The sequence below is a fragment of the Grammomys surdaster genome, unplaced genomic scaffold, assembly GCF_004785775.1.
Source record: "Grammomys surdaster isolate TR1022 unplaced genomic scaffold, NIH_TR_1.0 125179, whole genome shotgun sequence".
NCBI lineage: Eukaryota > Metazoa > Chordata > Mammalia > Rodentia > Muridae > Grammomys > Grammomys surdaster.
In genome coordinates, this window is record NW_021620071.1 from 838,894 (window position 1) to 847,786 (window position 8,893).

Sequence of the window (8,893 nt, forward strand, 5' to 3'; positions counted from 1 at the left end):
AAGCGTAACAAAATTAAATTAAATTAAATTAAATTAAATTAAAATATGAATAGCCCTAAAGTTTGTAAAAAAACAAAACTTTTTTTTTTTTTTTGGTTTTTTGAGACAGGGTTTCTCTGTGTAGACCTGGCTGTCCTGGAACTCACTCTGTAGACCAGACTGGCCTCGGACTCAGAAATCCACCTGCCTCTGCCTCCCAAGTGCTGGGATTAAAGGCGTGTGCCACCACTGCCTGGCTCAAACTTAATTTTCTGTTAGAAAACCTTTCTAAAGGGTTTGATGTAGTGAGAATTTTGTTTTTTTAAAAACACAGAAATATTATAAGAATATTTTTTTTTAATTCCAGGTATGGGGTATGGGGCTGCTTCAGGTTATTCACAGCCTCATGTTCTAACAGGGACATGGTTTGCCACCTGCAGATCGTTTCTTTGATTGTATGATATTTGGAATTCTGAGAACATTTCAGAGGGCATATAAATGCTAGATCCCTGAGAGGTGGGGTTGGTGGTCTTTGCAGGAGGTGTGTGGGGAGGTGCTATTTGTTAGTAGTTGTGCTGAAAGAAGAAACAAGAAGAAATTAGTTTCTGATCTCTCTCTCCCTCCCTCTCCCTCCCTCTCCTTTTCCCTCTCCCCCCCTTCTCTCCCTTGCCCTCCCTCTCCCTCCCTCTCCTTTCCCCTCTTCCTCTCTTCCTCTCTTCCTCTCTCTCTCTCTCTCTCTCTCTCTCTCTCTCTCTCTCTCTCTCTCTCTCTTCTCCTATCTCCTATCTCCTATCTCCTATCTCCTATCTCCTTATTTATTCCTATCTGGTGATGGGGGTAAAACATGAGGGGAATAATGAGTGGGGAAAAGAACCTACAAAATATTAAAGGCCAGCTATAGTCTGGGGAGATAGCTCAATGGGTAAAAGCACTTACTGTCTGTGGTGGTTGTTCTTGGCTGTCAACTTGACTACATCTGGAATTAACTAAAACCCAAATGTCTGGGCATGCTTGTGAGGGATTTTTTCTTTCTTAATATTTTTTATTAATTAATTTAGTTTATATCCCTATCACAGCTTCCCCTTCCTCCTCTTCCTCCTCTCTTTCCTCTTACCTCCCCTTACCCCATCCTCCCTCACTTTTCTCTTCAGAGAAGGGCAGGTTATCCATGGATATCAACCAGCCTTGGCATATGAAGTTGCAGTAGGCACATGTTCTCCTATTGAGGCTAGACAAGTCAGCTCAGTTAGGGGAAAGGGATCCAAAGGCAGGAAACAGAGTCAGAGATAGCCCCTGCTCCTGCTGTAAGTAGCCAAGTTTTTTTTTTTTTAATTAAATCATTTGAAGCCGGAAGATGACTTCTAATCTGTATCTTTGAGGTAGGGAGAGGCACCTTTAATCTAGACCATGCCTTCTGTTGGCAGCCTGTATAAAGGACAAAATAGAAGCTCAATCTTTTTGTGCTCTGTCTCTCTCTGGCTGGCAAGTCAGTTCCTTTACTGGCATTGAGCCTACTTCTTCGGGATTCCAGTATACTGAAGACCAGCTGAGACATCTAGCCCTATTGACTGAACAACTACTGGATTCTTGGACCTTCCTTTAGGATTGTTGGACTAGCAGGACCAAGGAAGAAGGTGAAGAGTGACCCAGCTTTGCCTGACTCAAGGCCAGAGCTTTTCTTGGATTTGGTGACTGGCTAGTAAGTTGCAGGCTACCTATGTAGTGTGAAGGACTGTGATGAGGACCACGGTCTTAATGAGGACAGGCTGTGACTGCAGTATGACATGGGAGACCTGGGATTCTTTGCTCTTGCCCATTTACTTGCCACAATTATGAAGTGGAGGGTATTTAAATGTGCTTGCTGCTCCTAGCAACTCTAATCTTTGCCAAGTCAAGCCCTTACAACACAGATCCTGTCCCTGGGGCAACAATGACACCTTTTGCTATCTAGCCCTGTACACTGCTCATAAATATATCACCAAATGTAACTAAGATGGTCACAGTTATCTACTCTCATTTGGTCCCAGCTTGAAAAGGTCTGAAAGACTCCTAGACTTTCGTAGCACTCTGAGCTCTGTTCCAGGGCTTTGGAGACTAGATCTCCTGGTTGTTACTGCAGTATCATCAAAGTTAGAGAAAAATGAGTGGATAGCTGGGATCTTTGCATGGTTAGGACCACAGGATTTCAGTTGTGTGTTGGTGGGGGGGGGTTGCAAACAAGAGTGAAGGGTTTGCACAGCAAATAGATGCTGTGGAAGCATATTCACTGGAAAAGTACGCTAGAGTGGTCTGCACTAGAAAAGACGTTGCCAACTCCAGCTGTTGCTAAGGGAATCACTGCAATCATAGCAGCTAGGAAGCAATATAGAAGGGGTAAGAGTTTTTGAAAATAGAGCAGAGAGAAACCTTTTGCTGAATGGAATATATAGTCTCCAGATATGGACTTTACAGAGACATAGCATGGCCTGATGTTACAGACCACACCTGTGAGGCTGTGTGGCAGAGGGGATTTGGCAGATGTAATGGAGTTTATCAGCTATATTTAAATTATGGAGATAATCTTGGGTTGCTTGGTAAGTAGTAAGTCAGAACAAAAGAGGACAACATAGAGGTTAGATGTAGGAGAAGACTCAGCTCACAATTGCTAACTGAGAATGGAAAGAGGCACCTGGAACGGCTGAAGGACTACTCCCAGGCAATAGTTGGCAAGGAAGTAGGGACTGAAATCCTACAACCTGGAGGAACTGAGTGCTCAGATACTCTGAGTGAATGTAGAAGCAGATTCCCCGAAAGCCTTCAGATCAGAATGCAGACAGCAACACCCTAACTGCAGCTTTGTGAGCCTAGAACCCAAGGAGCCCATTTAAGATAGGGCGCACTCCTGACTTGGGGCAAATGAGAATTAATAAATAGGTGTTGCATTAAGCTTTAAAGTTCATAGTGATTGGTTATGCTATGCTGGATTAGGTAGGTGACATAGTGTTCCCTTTAAAGTGAGGACTCTTCTAATGCATGTGTTTTTTCTCATTACTGCTAAGACCATGAGGTGTAGGGCTCAGTGTCCCACAGTATCAGACTGGATTCCTTGCTGAACTGGCTAGCCTGGCTGCAACAATGAAACTTCAGTAGTGTTTTCAGCCTGTCTTTGTCTTTTATTCTTCTAAATTTACAAAGTAAAATCATTTTTCCCTAGAAACATTTTTTTTTGTTATTGCAAGCTATAGTCATAGAAGATTTTGAAGTGTTGGAAAGACCTTTTTCTTTTTCTTCCATGGATTTCCCAAACCTCTGAAACAAAGATCTTTGAATTGGTTCTAGAACTTGCAGTTGTAGATTATTCTCCTTACCCCATGTTCTTTGAGCAGGGCTATATTCAAAGAACATGAAGTTCCTTCTCAGCACAGCACATTCTATTCAGCCAGCCTCAAGCTAAATAAAGAGCTTCAGAGCACGATCTGGATCTCTGAACATTTTCATACATTTGCTGGCAAAACACAGCACAAGCATTTGAAAGGTTTTCCACCGGGAAATTTTCTTGGTCCTTCATTACCATGGATGGTAATGTGAGATTGGATTCCTCAACTTAAGCCCCTAATTTTCTCCATCTTCTTTTTTCCTTTATAAGTTCCTTAGCTTTGTTATGAGTTCAGTTGGATTTTACTTAAAAATAAAATAATGATAGACTCTTAAGCCTGGTACCTCAGGGTACCAGATCTAATATTAACAGGGTTGTCAAGTTCCTTTGAGGTCATTAAGGTGATTCTAAACTCAATAGGATTGGTATCCTTGTAAGGAGAGAAAATTTTGTGTTGTTTACACATACACACACACATACACACACTCACACACACACACACACACACACACACACACACACAGAGAGAGAGAGAGAGAGAGAGAGAGAGAGAGAGAGAGAGAGAGAGAGAGCGAGAGAGAGAGCGCTATTAAAAGGGAGGAGAGGCCTAGGACAGATACTTTCATAAGAGCACCCATAGAAAAAAATGGATCTACCAACATCAATTTGGAGCATCAAATTAAGCAATATTAACTTACTGATTCTTAAAACCAACACATTCAAAACTTTTGGTCTTATAACCCCTTTGCATTTTTGTTTTGTTGCTGTTAAATTGAGACTAGGTCTCACTTGTAACCCTGGCTGGCTCAAAACCTGCTATGTAGACCAGGATGGACGCAAACACATAGAGATTTGCCTGTCTCTGCCTCCTGGATGCTGGAATTAGAGAATGCTGGTATTAAAGGCATGCACCACTATGCTAGACCTAAAAGTGTAACCCCAGGATAGGCTCAAACTCCTGATATTCCTACCTCTTCAGAATATCCTACTGGCATGCGCCACCATGATCAGCCCTTTTGAAGTCTTATAGATTATTTAGAACCCAGAAGAAGTCTTATTTATATTGGATATGTATGCATGTGTGTCTTAATACAATATAAAATTTACTGCATTGTAGTATAAATGTAAAGAAATGTAAAGTGGGCTGGAGAGATGGCTCAGTGGTTAAGAGCACTGATTGCTCTTCCAGAGATCCTGAGTTCGATTCCCAGCAACCACATGGGGGCTCACAACCATCTATAAATGGGATCTGACGCCCTCTTTTGGTGTGTCTGAAGACAGCTACAGTGTACTCATATAAATAAAATAAATAAATCTTAAAAAAGGAAAGCAAAAAAGCAAACAACTATAAAAAAGAAATGTAAAGGTAGTTATTCATTTAAAGATGTCATTATTAAAATATATTAAAAATTTTATTTTTTTTAAAAATCTATATAAAATGAACTTTAGTAAGAACAATTCTTTTTCAATTTTGCAATTGTGTATGTGTTTGATGTGCAAGTGTATGTGTTCACATATGTATGGACACACATGTGTAGGAGGTGTATGTGGAAACCGAAGTGTGACATTTGGAGTCTTCATTGACCCCTCTTCACCTTATTCATTGAGGCAAAGTCTGTCAACTGAAATCAGAGCTGTCAAGCACTTTATCAGCTGAGCCATCTCCTTAGCTCCCCTTTTACATGGTTTGTGGTTCCTTTTGATGTTTGAGAAGACAATTGGATTTTCATTGCCATTCCTGACTTTTGGTTACCATGATATCACACTTAAATAACCTTGAATAACCTTCAGAACATTCCTTCATATCTTTGAGAAAGAGGGAGAAAGCATAAGGCAAAACTGTCTTAGCCTCACTATGAAGAAATAATTTTCTAGACCCTACCTCAAAAGGTCGCAAGGTCTGTTCAGGGCTTCCCAGAATCCCTTGAGAACTGCATTGTTATTCCAGACTTCTCAGCTTTTGTGCATATTTAACTGTCCCCAGTAACTGTTATCATTAACTGTGCATTTTGCATTTGTGAATACTTGCTGCCCCATATGTTCTATATGATACTGCTAATTTGTGAATAATAGGTAGGAATGTGGGTATGTCAATATAATGCTGAAAGCTCAGAGTTAAACAATTAGTCTAGAGGTGTGGAGGAACATGGCATTTACTAAACATTTCTACAAGCTTCTATTTGTAATTGGATATAAAAAATAAATAAGACAAGGACACCACACCACCCATGGGAAAGTAAGAATCTATCACAGAGAATAGATAAAAACAATAATAAGTAACCACAAAAAATTAGAAACATTGTCACTATAGTAGCAACAGAATGTCAAGGTTGCTGGGGAAGATAGAACAAGGAGAGACTGTCTTGTATAGGAATATATTGAGGGTGTCCCTTAGGTGACTAAGGGAAAGGACATTTCAGATAGGGAAAAAAAGAGATATTCTAAAACACATCGGCAAGGGAAGGCATTCAGCATCAAGGCCTGGCTGGGTCAATGTTGATGGTATAACCAGAGAGGAGTTAGAGAGCTAGGAACAGCAGCCTCAGGATTGCCCTTGAACTTTCAGAAGTGTGGAGTATCTCCAAGCTGTTATGGAAGGCTTTAGAGCTGCTCCAGCTCAACAAAAGTACAGGAATTTGTGGATATTTATTCCAATCCCAGCATCCCTATCCCAACTTTAAAAGCTCATTTTTTACCATCTATAGAATGATCATAATGAAGACATATGGTGGGTATGTATGGACTGTGAGTGGGGCAGTGTGAATAAAGCCACTCATGCTGGTGTTCCAAGTGGACATTTGTGTTAATCTTTGGTTACTTTGGGAAGCACTACCTTTGATCCCCACAAGACTGCTGTTGGTATGGAATTGAGAACATTGATTATCCCTTATCACTCAGTGTACTTGCTTTTGAGTTATTGTGTATTTTGTCTCAGTGACTACCATTCTCTCCTTTTCTTGGCACCTCAGTTTCCTCATTTGTAGGGTAGGGATTATAGAATGTGTGCTTCTAGGGGATAGAGGAATGGCTTAGCACTTAGGACATTTGCTGTGCAAGAATGAAAAACCTGGGAGTTCAGATCCTTAGAACATGCACAAAGCCAGACTTGTTAGAATACATCTGTAACACTGGCGATCACACAGAAAGATGGGAGACAGAAGACAAGAGAACCTCTGGAAGTTCATGGGCCAGCCAACCTGGAAGAAAAAAAATGGCAGACAAGATACCCTATTTTGAACAAAGTGGAAGGTAAGGACTGACTCCCTAGATAGTGTTTTGACTTCCACACAAATGTTCATGAGCTCCTGTACTTACATGGACACATGAACACACATACAGATTTTATATTTAATATATAATTAATAGCATCAATTAATTAATTAATAACAATTATTAATAATTCATAATGTTCAATCATAAAAGGAATGAGTTCAGGAAACATCTATTGCTTATAGAGGCTATCCTTTCCTCCTTTTCCCTCCTTTTTTAGCTACTATGGTGATCATTCTATATGGCCCAATGTTTTGCCTACATGAACTTTTTCTGGGACTGGACAGCATTATCATTCCTCCTCTGCCCTACATATTGTCCTCAGTGAACAATGCCAACTGTGGGAAGCAGCAGTGAGAAACTCTCCTGTCATCCAGCCTAAATGGCCCGTGTCTGGCTGAGTGGCACTGTGTAATCTCCTGTAAGCTCTAGAAAGCATGGGACTGTGACCAGGAGTGGTCTGTGGGGCTCTCAGAGTGCTTACTGGAGCATGTCTATATAATCAAGATTTTTCTTCCCAGACTTTACTTTTGGAAATTGTTTCCACTGGTTGGAACAAGTTGAAATATATACAATTTAACAAGTTCAACACTATCACTCTTTACTTACCGAATGCTTATTCTAGTTCTCAGCACTGTGGGAGATCTAAGAGTAATGGGTGATATAGCCTGTTCTACTTTTATTTATCTGCAAGCATTTCTGCATGAGCTCCTATCGTGATCCAGATAGTGTTAGGCTCTAAGAAAACCAAAGCAAGCACAAAGCCGAAGTCCTTTGTATTGTTAAAGGGACAACTGACAATAGTCAGATAACCATATAAGGCAATTTACAGCTCCAGCCATAAAACAGTGAGGCTTTCAGGACAGTAGGTGTGAGTGTACAAAGAGATCTGGCTTGTGTTTGCAGTGCTAAATGCTTTGCCAGGCCACATCAGTACACAGATGTACAGAGTGTGTTAGAAGCAAGGGTCTGTCTTCTATTTATCCATTCTCTGAAGTCTTCCCAATTCCTATATTATCTACTATTGGCAAACATCATGGCTTCCTTCAAAGGGGCACTACTACCTAGAAGGGACAAAGGATATGTAAAAATGAAGAGGGAACTGTGATGGGCTTGTGCAAGCAAAAAAGGAAGACATGCTTAGCTTAAGCATCTTCCAGGATGCTTAAGCAATGACTATGATGAAATACTGATGTGGAGTTACCTAATGCTATTTGCTTGATCCCACCTCTTCTCACCTACTGATTCTGGTGCTGAAGATGCACATTGTTAAATAAAGAAAACCTTGTTCTGTGGTTGAAAAGATTTATCACGCATACCTTGGAACATATCACAGCATACCGGACGGTTCCATGAGGAGGAGTTTATTCAGGAGATAGGGAAGAGGAGAGAGAGAGAGCAGAGAAGTAGAGAGTAGAGGCCGGCCATGACCACGTGGAGAGAGGAGGAAGGGAAGTGGGAGGGGAGAGGGGACTGGGAACCTGCAGGCAGGGATCGGAGCAAGAGAGAGGAGGGGCAGGCAGCCCCTTTTATAGTAGGCACGCCTACCTGGCTGTTGCCAGGTAACTGTGGGGATGAGCATACCTGGGTGTTGCCAGATAACTGTGGAGGTGGAGTTTAGACAGAATACTAACAGTGGTACCCTAGCACCCTGAACTTTTTCTTCAGCTGACATAATGCCTATCACAGAATAGGTATTCAGAAGGGCTCTAAATGACTAACACAAGGAACAGTTCTAATTCAGGTTTGGGGTTGAGCCAGTATGGTGATATCTGAAAGCAACAGGGCTTCTGGAGACAGCTTTGGAGAACCCAGATCGCAGAGGACTTTAGTGGGTTTATTTTTTTATTTTTTGAAAAAAAAAAAAGACTTGAAGCTTGTGCCTTGTAGGCAAGAGAAGTGTTTGGAAGACTTTGAAGCAGTCATGTGTCAACCATATTGGTTTTTTGAATGCTTGATACCTTAGTTGTTTTTTTTGGTTATTGGGCCAGAGTCACATAAGGGAAGAAGGATTTATTTTGGCTCACATTTCAGAGAGATTAAGTTTATGATATTAGAGACAATATGGAGGTGAGGGCCTAAGGAAGCTGGTCATATTATAGCCTCTGTCATGAAATAAAGAGAGATGAACCCTGGTGGTCAACTGGCTTCTTGTTTCCTTTTTAAAAATCATTCTTGGACTTGAGGTCATAGGATGATGTGGCTCATATTCAGGGTGAGTCATCTGTCTGCAGTTAAACCTTTCTGGAAATAACCCTCATAGACACACCTAGATTATTCAAAATTCAG